This window comes from Schistocerca serialis, chromosome 2, assembly GCF_023864345.2.
Source record: "Schistocerca serialis cubense isolate TAMUIC-IGC-003099 chromosome 2, iqSchSeri2.2, whole genome shotgun sequence".
Lineage (NCBI taxonomy): Eukaryota > Metazoa > Arthropoda > Insecta > Orthoptera > Acrididae > Schistocerca > Schistocerca serialis.
The window spans coordinates 49,158,596-49,171,946 of record NC_064639.1 but is presented as its reverse complement, the minus strand read 5'-3'; the positions used below and the strand labels follow the sequence as shown (position 1 = coordinate 49,171,946).

Sequence of the window (13,351 nt, the reverse complement as noted above, 5' to 3'; positions counted from 1 at the left end):
TACACTCTATTGATCTCTTCATCATCTCTTATTTATCATTAGACCAGCTCCTTCATTACCCCTGTTTGATTTATGTTGATAACTCTTTACTGACATGATCAGAATACCTATTCTTCTAATCACCCCTCTATACTACTCCCACTATATCTTAATTTCAACCTATCCATTTCCATTTTTAAATGCTCTGCCCCCACCTGCTTGGTTGAGAGATCTAGCATTTCCCCTCCTGACCTGTAGAATGCCACTTTCATTTCTCCTTAAGACAACATCTAACATCTTCCTGGGCAGTCCATGCCTAGAAATACAAATGGGGGATTATTTTATTTCTGGAATATTTTCCTAAAGATGATGTCATCACCATTAATCTACACAGTAAAGCTTCATGTTCTCAGGAAATATGACCACTGTAGTCTTCCGTTGCTTTCAGCCATTCTAGGAGGGGGAGAGGGGGGGGGGGGGATGCAAACTTAAATTTGCACTGCCCCTTCTTTCACCCCCACTGATAAAAATCAAAAATTTTTTAGAGTAATTTGGGTAATATATTTCGAAATAAATGTCAGTATCTGACAACATAACTTATTTTATTAAATGAATTAAGGTCAAACATAAACAATTTTAAAATATACAAGAATATACCATAAATCTCATACAAAAATAAATTTAAAAAATTCGCTTTCTGAGCAGTTTTGGCTGCAAAATAGTTTATGATATCATCATAGTTTATGGAAGCAGCTTGTTTGTGCTCTATGGAGATCATACTGAGATTTGTTAATCTTTGTTGAGCAGTCTTGCTCATCAAATGACTTTTAATTAGTTTCAGCTTGCTGAAACTTCGTTCCCCAGAGGAAACAGGAACTGGTATGGTAAGGAATATTCTTAAGGCTGTAGTAATGTTGGGATACCCCTCTACCAATTTATTTTTATAAGTCAAACTTAATGTGAATGATACAGTGGCATTTTGCAAGTCTCTCTATTACCAGGGCATGGTGTTTGAAACTTTGAATTTCAAAAATAAATTCTTCCTTGTTTAGATCTTCTGCATAGGTATAAGTCAGTTCTGCTGCTTTGGCCTTTAAGTCCTCCACTTCCGTTTCTTGAATTTGGGCAACACACAGAAAACTAAATTTTGCACTAATGTTCTCCAGTGCAGTAAACTGGGTACTCAGCTCAATTATCAGTCTCAATCATTTCTAACAGGGACACCCTGAACAAATATTCCTGTGAATGTTTGGACACTTCATTCTCACAAAGCTCATCAGTCATTTTCGGCCATTTTTTTTTCTTTCTTCTGATCCTTTTTTCTGAGAATACTGTTGACACCTCATTATCTTCTACTAGCACTTTGGCCTCAGAAATAGCTTCAGAGGCACAAGAGTGTCTGGAAGTTTTCAGAAAGTTCAAAATGCCTTGAATGTTTTGAACAGCCTTATCAATTGTAAGGTCCTCTCTTTGCAGAAACTGATTAACATGATCTATTTTTTTCAATATCACATACCAGAAACAAGTTAAGGCAATAAATTTGAGTTTTCTCTAATTTTTTAAAATAGACCTTGCCTCTCTTTTTGTTTCTGATGTTGAGAATTTATAAGTTTCAATTTCTTCCAGAGCCTTTAAACTTTATGAAAATACTTATAAACTGCTTCAACTGCCTATACTCTTGCAGATCACCTAGTCTTGTGGGTACATGTTTTTGTAAGGTTTCCCATCTTGATGTGGAACCCACAAAGAATAGATACAAATGGTGGACAGTTCCAAAAAATGTTTGGGCTTCAGCAGATATGTCTGTTGCATGTGCTCCTCCTAAATTTAAAGAGTGAGCAGCACATGGTACAAAATAGACCAGGTTATTCTTCTCAAGTATTCTTGACTGGACCCTTTTGTACTTTCCAGACATGTTTGCCCCATTGTTGTAAGACTGACCTCTGCAGTATTTAATGTTCAACCCATCTTGTTCTTTCTTTTTCAGTATTTCTTGACTAAGGCCTTCTCCTGTTTTGTCTGTAACTATAAAAAAGTCAACAAAATCTTCCACAACCTCTGAGTCATTTGCCTTGACATAGTGAACTACTTGAGTCATCTGCTCACTGTGGCTGATATCTGGAGTGCAGTCAAACATCAATGAAAAGTATGTAGCACCTGAAATATCTTTAATCATGTCTTGTCTTATTTTGTTGACAATCAAATCAAGGAACTAATCTTGTATATGTTTGGAAAAAGCTAATTTGCCCTTTCTTGTGGCGTTCAATATGCAGACAAATGGGGACATTATAGTGTGATATAAGATCAATGGTATTTAGAAATTTCTCACTCTGTGGATCACCAAAATCACCAACTTCTTTTGTTCCTCTAAACAGACTTCATAACCTAGCCATGATCTTTTAACTTTTCTCCAATTTTTTAACTGCTTTAGAAATCAATCTTTACTTAAATTGCGACCTTCTCTGTAGCTCTTACTGATGTCAGTATCACGTTCATTTTCTGCTCTCATTTTCATAGTGTAACATCTTTTAGAGTCAGAAAGCCTCTTCGGCCGTGTACCAGGATCTTAAAAATAAAACTGAAACTCAGAAGTTTCATCCTTTTTCTGAACACTAGCTGATCTTCCAGTAGTGTTTCACATTTCTTCACAGTGTTGTCTATTACCTTCATACTCGGGCCATCTTCGGTTTCACCTGAAGCCAAAAAATATATAATCCATACTGAACTTGAGAGATTTACTGTCTTTGAGTAATCTGTTTGCATTCTTCTCTGTTGTGGTAGTGTTAACAGTAACTATAAGGAATTGATCCCTGAGTCAGCCCATATGAGGATTGCTTGACCATTTTTAAATATTTAGATTTTTTAAAATGTGATTACCCTATAATTGAGAAGTTCAAAACAGCTTTAAAAAATTATCTTGCACCGTTACCGAACGGCGGCCATTTCTATTTGTAAGTGCAAGAGGATTTTCCAATTTGCAGACGTTAGCGATAATTTGAAGATCTCTGATTGGGATTAAGTTACAACTTTGCAATTGGTATGCTTGTTTTTGGTAAAGTCTCGTTTACAACATTGTCCATTACACAAAATACCCTAAAATTCAATTTATATTATATAATCTTACCTGATGTTTAGTTTTCTTTACTGCCAGCAGGCTTTGTGAAAAAGGAATCCAATTTTCATGTCGAGATAACACCTCATTTATTTTTTTCTTCTCCTCTTATGCTATTTTTTTATATGTCACCCCACTACTCCATTTTCGACCATCCATTGCTGTACAAGTTACTGGACATCTTTAAATACACAACAGCGGAACAATAGAGATCAATACAATAGAAAACAATGATACATCATGTAACGCCATCATGCCCCAACAATAAATGGCAATGGGAGAGGCTAGGCTGCACGTGCATCATGTCTGAGAGCTTTTGTGTGAAACTATTCCCTGTCAGCCAGTGTTGACATCTCAGCCTATTTTCGGCTGATACTCACCGATTTAAGGAATACAATGCCGGAAAATGTTTTTATTAGTCGACAGCCGAAATTCTGGCAGTTTTCTTGTATTGCTGCAAATACAGTTAAATAATTCAATTTAACTTACTAGATGCACTTTGTTATTAAAATATTTACGTTCAAGCAAGAAATTCCAACGAGTTAATAATGGTATTAATATTTTGAATGGACCTTCAGAACAGATAGCTTAATACACTGTCTGAGTCAGTATTCTGATTATTTCAGCCAACTGCAGGACGTCTGGTGCCATAAGGCTGCAGCACGACAACAGTGGTTTCTTGAATAACTATCGCACTCCATAGGCACAGCCAGGATTTGATTATGGGACAGTTTTTCAACAAACTGGCATTGTAATAATGTAGACTCATAATAGATCTCAAAAAGGCACTAGTAGTATGTATTGCATCTTAATCTGAATATTTCATTCTAAAGAACTGTTTCCTAGACAGCCACAACAGTATGAATGCAACATTAAGGAGCTTCCTAAGAATTTCTTCCAAAAAAAAAAAAAAAAAAAAAATCTACTGAATTGCCTGCTTCCCCTGTTCAGGAACCATATGTTTGTCTGACGCCTCCACAGATACCCCTTTAATGTGATTGCACCTATTGTACAGCTATCTGTGCTGTAGATGCATGCAAGCAGTCTCACCTCAGCAATATCCACGATCTACATGTGGAATGAAAGTATAACCTTTATGAAACCTAAAAAAATAGTTCTGCTGTGAGATAAAAACAAAACAGTAACCAAAATAAAGACAGCCTATGTGAAAGTGTACTTTCTTACACATCTGTGAAATCAGTATTTGCTGCTAGGTAACTTCAAGGCCATTTTGGCACTTACTGCACACTGCAACAGGCTTGGATCCTCTGTGGCATGCTGTCAACAACGTGGCTGAAGCACTGTTGTGCAGACTTGTCCCTCTCTCTGGCAGCAGCCCCTCCTCTAGTCATACAGTGAGTGAGGACTCCTGTGAGCTCTGTGAAGTAGGACAGGCAGTAATATGTGGCAGACTGAATGACAAAGTAGAATCTGGTGCAGGCACAAGTGTTTTGGAGTATATGATTCAGCACACATTGCAGGACACTTTTGTAAAGAAGTTGGAGTGTTAAAAGTGGGACAGGTATAATAGGTACTGGATGAGAAAAAGACCCGCCATGTGAGAAGAAAGTCTTTGTTCCAGCTGAGCAAACTTAAAATCAGTACTATAACTACAAATGTAAATACCTTTCTACAAAATACTTTTCCAAAACCAATAAACTCCAAATTGAGAAGTTAGATACAAAAGGTCTAAATAACCACTTCATAATAGGTGTTGACCTTGAAGTAAAGGGAAAAAAAAGTAATCAATAGTTCTTCGTGGCTCAAGAATACTGTATTATGACTTTCTGTAATTCCAGAGGCCATTTCATGTAGCTCAGTGGCTGGGTGGTAATATTTTGAATAGACATCACTTTGGTGACTTGTATGGCCCTAATATACACCCATTATCTAACTGGGAAAGGGCAACTTAAAGTTTAACATGGAATCTGAACCATGTGTTGTTCCTGGTGTTTCTCTACATTGTTGAGAGGCGAAAGCTAGATCAAAGACAGACTGCAAATTTCCATTGTTTGAATGGGATTTGACCCCATGATCTCTCAGTTTCCAGGCATACACTCTATCAATAGACCACCTGGACTTACAAAGGCTGTTCAGTGCAGCAGCATCATGAAGTCTGCAGTTACAATAAGAGATTGATCAAATTTATACAGAAATTATGTGTCCATAGTTACACCAAGTGTTAATGTGTGGTGCTTGTGAAACAAATGTGATATGTTACTAATATCTGTAGAAGACATTAAGCTAGATGTATTGTGTGATTGTGAGCACAAGCTGGTTAACGAAGAAGGTGAGTACAACAAAGGAATTGATAACCTTTGGATGGCAAGTTCATGGTACCAAGAAAGTACCATCTGTGGTAATATGTCTATGTACTGCGGTGGCCCGGTGTAATGTTAAGCTCTCTCTATACAGCTTAAGTGTTTTTGTGGACTTACTTGTTGAAGAATGCTGGTTCTGCTTTCTTGCAGCACTGATATCTTCTGCTAGCACCGGACGCTTCTCTGAAGATTTCACTGCTAGGAAGGGGAAATTTTCACTCTCTCGCTCTCTCTCTCTCTCTCTCTCTCTCTCTCTCTCTCTCTCTCTCTCTCTCTCTCTCTCTCTCTTCTTGTTTAAAAAATACACTACTCTTGGAATATCATTCAATGCACCAGAACATATTTATTTACACTTTCTAGAAAAAAACAACTTTACTTTATGACGTAAGCCCACACATTACCACGCACCCAGAATCAGTTAATTACACATTTTTGAACACAATTAATACATAAGTTTTATCGTGGCTGACGTACTCTCAACAGCAGTTCAACATCTAATAAACAGTCACTATTTTGAGTCTCTCCATTTGTTTTTAGCAATACAATGCTACATTACTCTTTGCAGCCGGCCACGGAGCTTCCGGGCCATATTTGCTTATTCTTGGCAGGTCGTGCTGAACACTTGCCAGCGCCGACAAATTATCTCCCTTCCAGTTTCGTCTGCACAAACAATAAATGGGTGCAGTATCCCATGCTCATCCTTATGCCCTGCTTTAAAATAATGCTTGTTCAAAACGGCTGGAACACCAGTGTCTCCAGACTTTCGTAAAATTCTGGGGGCACTACAGTATGTCAACACAAATCTCAATGTAAGGGAAGCAGACTTTATAAATCACACAAATGCATTATTGCTTATGACACTTGACACATCTTAGGTTAGCAGTAGTGTTGTGAAGTGGCTTTGATGTATGCATGGGTGACAGAAGGGTACAAAGGAGAGTTCTTGAATTCAGTGAACAGTTAAGGGCTCTTTGTAGTATATAGATTTCCATCTAAAGATGGTGCATTTCTGACACCAGTTTAACAGACATTGATAATTTGGACTACAAAACAAATGTAGAGGATCCAGTGCACATAAATACTGTGGGAAATCAGCAGCCAAATACACTGCAATCAAACTAAGAGTTTCACGGGAGAGTTGTCACAAAGGGAGAACAATATGTATTTAGAACTTCACTGTCTGAAATTGTTTGGCAACAGAAAACCATGAATGTTGCCTAGTGGTACATTAGAGTACTTGTTCCAGACACTGAAAACCAAATTTGAAGACATATCTCCACTGATTCCTAAGAAAAGTCATAAGGTCAAATCAAAAGAAAGACAAAATAATTGTCAGGGAAAGGACATGGTACACACGTAAACTATTAAGCATTGTTCACGTCTTGAATGACTGTTTCAAAGCAACTACAACATTGATACTAAATTTTCTGTAATTTCTTAAAGGCTATAAAGCTATACAGAAAATAAATAGAGGAGCCAAAGAACAAGAAGAAGAATGATAGATTCATAAGATAACCCATAATTCTTGCATAGCAGCATGGAACCTAGTGAATGAGCAGAGGAAAATGCGTACTTCTTGCTTAAATGCTAGCAACCCAATAATTTTAATGACTATTTTATTAAAGTTATTGAAAACACTACAAAAGGAATACCAGACCTGGATGTTGGGCTTGTTTTTACCTTATCAAATAAGATCCACTGTAAAATGGTAAACTGGTAGAAAATGCAACCTAATGACATAGTGAAAGTAGTGAACACATACAAACCTTCAAGAAGTGCAAATATTTATGTGATATCCTGTACTGCTCTTAATAAAATTATCACTGTACCATCACAGCTATTAGCCATAGCAAGAAACAATTGGTTGTTCACAGGAGTCTTCCCAGACTTCTTGAAATTGACACAGACAGTATCAGTTTACAGAAGTGGGACCACCGGTATCAAATTGTAGGCCAGTCTCAATCAGTAAAGTTCTAGCCCAAGCAGTGGAATGTGGTATTAGAAAACAGATTTTTGTTTACTTTGGAGAAAACAATCTTTTCTGTGATGTAAGACATGCTTTTCAAAATAAAAGTTGCTGCATTGGATTTATTAACAAAAATAACACTTGTCATTTGAGCAGACTGAGTCTATGGCATGCACACTTTGTAATCACAGTGAAGTGTTTGACTGCATCCCCCCAAAAACCTCATTCAAACAGCAGACATGCAGTGATGATGTGGGAGGTGCTGTACTAGCTACCCTTCAATGTTACTTAGAAAGCAGACAGAAGATTGTGTCAGTCCAGCTAGCAATATCTCAGGAGCAGAAGTTAGAAAACAGCATGCCATGAGTTTCTGTCAAAGCCCCTCTCCTTTTGCTTATATTTGCAAATGAGCCAGGTGAATATATATGAAGATAGTTACTGTCTTCATATATATATTAAAGGCTACCTAGCAATTGACCTTCATCTGTGCGAAAGTGCACAGGTTGCCCAAACTCTCACGGGGATCATCACTTTAGTGTGCATGAGTAATGAGTGGATGGGCAAATATCTATTAGGTACATTATGTATGTAGATTGTGGACAGTTGGGAATGTGGGTCTCACAGGAAGCATGCAAGGGATAAGTCCTTGCAGTCGCGCTATTCATCTGTGCCCTCGGTGGCTCAGATCGATAGAGCATCTGCCATGTAAGCAGGATATCCTGGGTTCGAGTCCCGATTGTAGTACACATTTTCAGCTGTCCCCATTGAGGTATCTCAACAACACCTGTCGGCAGCTGAGGGTTCGGCAGCTGAGGGTTTCAATTAATTATCATTTATCTGAGCCAGGTGAAGATAGCCACAAAGTATAATTTGCCAATGACACTACTATGTCCTAATTGAAATGGTGGAATCAGATGTGCTATTTGGAATGGCCAAGGAGTAGTTAATCTCAAATAAAATGAAAATGGATGAAGAAAAAAGCTCAGTGTATGGTTTGCAGCCTCAGCAAACATGTGCTTGGACCATGTAGAAACTGTGGAATTGCTTGGTTTTTTAGTAGATCAGAAAAGCTCATAGGATGAATACAGTATGTATGGAAGGAGAAACTGTTACATAAGGAGAAACTGTTACGTTAAGTTGCCTTATGAGGAGATGGAAAAGAGTAATCACAGAGCAGTATCTAGTGATTTATACCATTCTCCATTCAAGAGACATATTGTCAATGGACTGCAGTTGTTGAGGTCATTCATCAGTCTGCAAGGGCATGCTCGTACTGCAAAAGAAGGCTTTAAGAATGATGAATAGTAAGCAGTAGCACTGCAGGCCTTCATTAAATTGGGAATAATGTCTGTTTATAGATACTATTTATTATTGTTGCTCATCTTTGCAAGGAAAATATAGCGACTTTCAGCAAGAGGCATGAGATATACAGTGAAAAACAGTCAAAAGAAAGAGACTAAGCTGTTGACTGTGAGAAACAAGAGATATCTTTTTGAAGATTGCAGTGAGAATGTTCAGTTCTCCTTTGTAAATCCAGGTCTTACCTCTGGATAAGTTCAAGAAAAAATTGCAAGAGACTAAAACTATTCCTGCTACATTCAGTTCAGGTCATTGAGACTGGTCCATTGATCAGTGAAAATGTCATGTGGTCTGATGAATCACATTTCTTGTTACACTAGATCGATGGTCATGTCTGGATATAACATCATCCATCATTCATACATGTTCGAAACATGTACTGCACCATGGACTCATGCCGGAGGGGGCAGCAATATGCTCTGCAGGACATTCACCTGGGCATCCATGGGACCAGTGGTAGTAATTTAAGGCATCATGCCAACTGTGGACTACATGAACATTACTGCAGATGACCAACATCTCCCCATGTTTGAGGTCTCTACCCGGTGGTAATGGGATGTAGCACCAGGATAACTCTCTGTGTCACAAGATCAGAATCATGATACAGTGGTTTGAGGAATATAATAATGTTGATGTCTTAGCTCCCAAATTCTCCTGATCTGTACCCAGTAGAACACATCAGAGACACTTTTGGTTTGGCATCTCTGCAGTATCAAACCACCAGCCCCTAGTTTGTGGGAAATGAATGACCCATGCATAGATATCTGGAGCCAAATACCTCCAGAAACCTATAAAAGACTTGTCAGATCATATCATGCAGAATTGCTGCTGTATTGCATTCCAAACTTGGACCAACACACTATTGAGCAGATCCTCATAATATTTTGGTTCATCAGTGTGTCATAGCTAATAACAAACATACAAGACAGGTGTACTTACTTGTTAAATTTGTACCTATTGCATTGATTATTGAAAGCTGTGACTGTCTTTTTATTGAGTGCAAGTTATTCTTTATGCTTTGTTAGACAGAAAACTCTCTCTTGGAGCTTAAGTTTGATTGACAACTACATGGAAGATCTGCCAGTGGTTAAATGAATTAACAGGAAATGGAACATGAACTATGTCCACAATTTGCAGTGAGACCATGAATACTGTACACATTAGTGCTTTCTGTAAATTGAATGGGAAAACATAGGACTTGTCAGGGCTACTTTACATCATTTCAGATTACTTACCAATATTCCATCGCACAGATTTTGTTATGTTTTCAGCTTCCCCATTATGTATTACTTATTCATTTTATTGTAAGTAGCACATTTCTTACAAGATTGTAATCAACTGGGTGAAAATGTAAGTGTTGGTGTATGAAAAGATTTCTGTATGTGTGTTCCTTCACATAAGACATGTTCTTAACTTGGAATTGGTGAAATATAATTTTGTTTCCTTGATGTACAGAATTAGATAAATGTATTTACATTGAGAACATAAAGGCACATCTATTGACTCTGATATACGAGGAAGGAAAATATGTAATCCAGGATAGCTTCCTGCTGTTCAGTGGAAATTTTGTGATATGTTGGTGCTTTGCTTTTCTGACTTTATCCTAAGAAGCAATGTAGAAAAGCAACCACAAGCATACAGCTGATAGGTAGGTGGGTCTTAGTAACATGTAACAGAGCAGAAACTCACAGTGCCAAACTATGGTACCAGTAGTATACTAGTAGTACTATGGTATCAATAGTATAAAAACACACACTCATAGTAATACTGTTTTGGACAGATAGTTGTGAATTGTTGAATTTTTGGAAAAAGAGACTTTTTCCTCTAATGAAGCTAAGTAAAACAAAAATTTAAGAGTTAAAGTTATAATAATTTGAAAATTGAATGATCCACAACACTTTACTTATTATGGTTATTTATTGTGCTATACAAAAAGGTATCATGCATAATACATAAGTTAAAATGAACAGTTAAGATCACAATAATATTTCTTTATTAATCAGTTTCGGGTTATGTACAAGCCACCTTCAGACTTCTGCTGGCAGCTCCTTGGATTTCTCGTGATACCACGATCATACACTCGTGGTGTCTTGAGAAATCTGGGAACCTGCCAGCACCAGCCATAGGGGACCAAACATTCTGAAGATGGCTTGTACATAAGCTGAAGCTGGATACTAAAGAAATATTATTGTGATCTCAAGTGTTCATTTTAGCATCAGGTTGCTGCTCTCTATAGACTATGTTGTCAAAATTTATGATGCATCATATTCTTTTGCAGTGCCACCTACATGGAGAGTGGAACCCCAAGATATGGAGGTAATAGCTGGACAACATGCCATGCTAGCCTGTGCTGCAGAGGGGTCTCCAGCACCACATATTCACTGGATGAAGGACACGGGTTCCCTGCCTCCTCAGTATCAGGAACTGAATAACACAAGGATGAACTACAAGTGTGTAAGGCACTTCATAGTGTCTCAAAATTGACAGACAAAATTTATAACAGTAATCTTGCATGTTGTTACATCATCTGTGCTGCTATTACTGTATTCTGCTACTAGTGCTTGTGAGTGGGATTGCACCAAGTGTAGTGTTGCGTTGCACATGTTCTTAAATCAGCTGCCATGTGTAGGAGTGTGGGATGGCCACTAGAGGCCACTTGTAGGGAGTTTTATGAATAAAGCCATATTTGTATTGTTTGGGAGGGGGGGGGGGGGGGCTGATCGTAATGAGTAACTTGCAGTATGAGAAACACAATTACAAAATTGTTATTTTGTTTTGTTATATAATTAGCACAAGGGAAAGCTGAATAGTCTCACCAGTGAATGATTGAGGCCTGCAGAAATATATTTGCCAGTGTTAGTACCCTCTACATATATACAGGGTGCGTCAAAAAATGTATACACACTTTGAAGCGTCATAGAAAATTTATTTCCCGTTCTACAATGTTAAATTTCTGGAAATGGAAAGCTTAAAGTCCAATTGGAAAAATAAATGTACTTTGCAAATGTGATTAATGTTCAAACTGGTGGCCTTCAGCATCAATACATTTCTGAGTATGACTCACCACTGATTCCGTACATCATACCAGAGTGTCCAATGAGATTTCTGCGCACACCGCCTGAATCTCATTCCAAAGTGTGTCCAGGTTACGTGGTTTATGTTTGTACACCTCATCTTTTACTGTGGCCCATAAGAAATCCATCGGCGTGAGGTCTGAAGAGCATGCAGGAAACTCGATTGGTCCCCTGCGTCCTATCCACTGGCCTGGCACATTGTGATCCAGGTATGCTCTTACGTCCCTATGATACTGCGGCACGGCGCCATATTGTTGGAAATAAAACTCATAATTACCGTATAATGCACGAATGGCAGAGACTATGGAGTCAGCAAGCATTGTTAGGTATGTTTCTCCGGTAACAGTACCTTCAAAGCAGAAAGGCCCAATGAGCCCCCTTGCAGACAAACCACACCGCACATTTACGCCAGGCAAATTCACAGCCTTTTCAACTGTAATGTGACGATTATCTTCAGCCCAATACACACAACTGTGCCTATTGACAGTTCCATTGAGTTTGAATTGTGCTTCATCCGACCAAATTATGCTACCCATAAATCCCAGTTCACGTCTCACCATCTCCTGAACCCATTCACAAAATTCTAACCTTCGATCTGGATCGTCATCACTTGGCTGTTGCACCAACCTTCGAATGTACACAAGAAACTTGCCTTTCTTCAGAATGCGTAGCACACTACTAGCACTTACAGTACTCTCACGTGCCACTTGCCTTGAAGATTTTTGAGGCGAATGCTGAAACAGTTCCAAGACCGCAGTTGTGGAATCATCGCTTGTAGCTGTAAGAGGTCGCCCTGATTGACCTTTATGCACATCACACACTGTTCCATGAATTTCGAATTTGTCTCATAGACATGTAATTGTTAACCTTGAACGTGGTTCTGTACCATACTCACTTCTCCATTGCCTTTGAACCGCAGCTATATTCTCAAACTTGCAGTACGACTTAATTATCTGCTTCCACGCTTCAAATCTCAAACGCACATCCGCCATGTTGCAGTTACTTCCTTGCCACTGCTGCCACCTGTTGAAGAAACATAACATTACTTCCTCACAGATATTTAACCTTGTAGAACAGGAAATAAATTGTCTATGACAGTTCAAATTGTGTATACATTTTTTTGACGCACCCTGTATGCATATAATATACCCATTAAAGGACACCATCAGATATATTAAAAATTAGAAGACCAACACTTGGAAAAAAAGTATTATAAAGCATTGCAAGATACTAACATGAATTCTTTGCTGAAGAATGTAAAAGCTGTTAGGAGCCAACATAGGGGAAGATCAGTTTGGATTCAGGAGAAATGTAGAAACACGCAAGGCAATACTGATGCTATGGCTTCTCTTAGAAGACAGGTTTAGGAAAGGTAAACCTACTTTTGTAGCATTTGTAGACTTAGAGAAAGCATTTGACAATGTTGAACAGAATACTTTCTTTGAAACTCTGAAGGTGGCATGGGTAAAATACTGGGAGTAAAAGGTTATTTACAATGGTCAAGAGGCATGAAAGATGAGCAATGGTTGAGAAGGGAGTG

At 38.2% G+C, this 13,351-nt stretch overlaps 1 protein-coding gene across 1 annotated transcript in view; it reads left to right on the top strand.

The window, feature by feature from the left end:
- LOC126455442 (Down syndrome cell adhesion molecule-like protein Dscam2) overlaps positions 1 to 13,351 on the top strand; it is a 259,474-nt gene that overhangs the window by 17,240 nt on the left and 228,883 nt on the right. Inside the window, exon 2 of the mRNA XM_050091192.1 lies at positions 11,016 to 11,187. The gene's annotated coding sequence lies outside the window, so the exon portion shown is untranslated. The remainder of the gene's footprint in view (positions 1 to 11,015; positions 11,188 to 13,351) is intronic.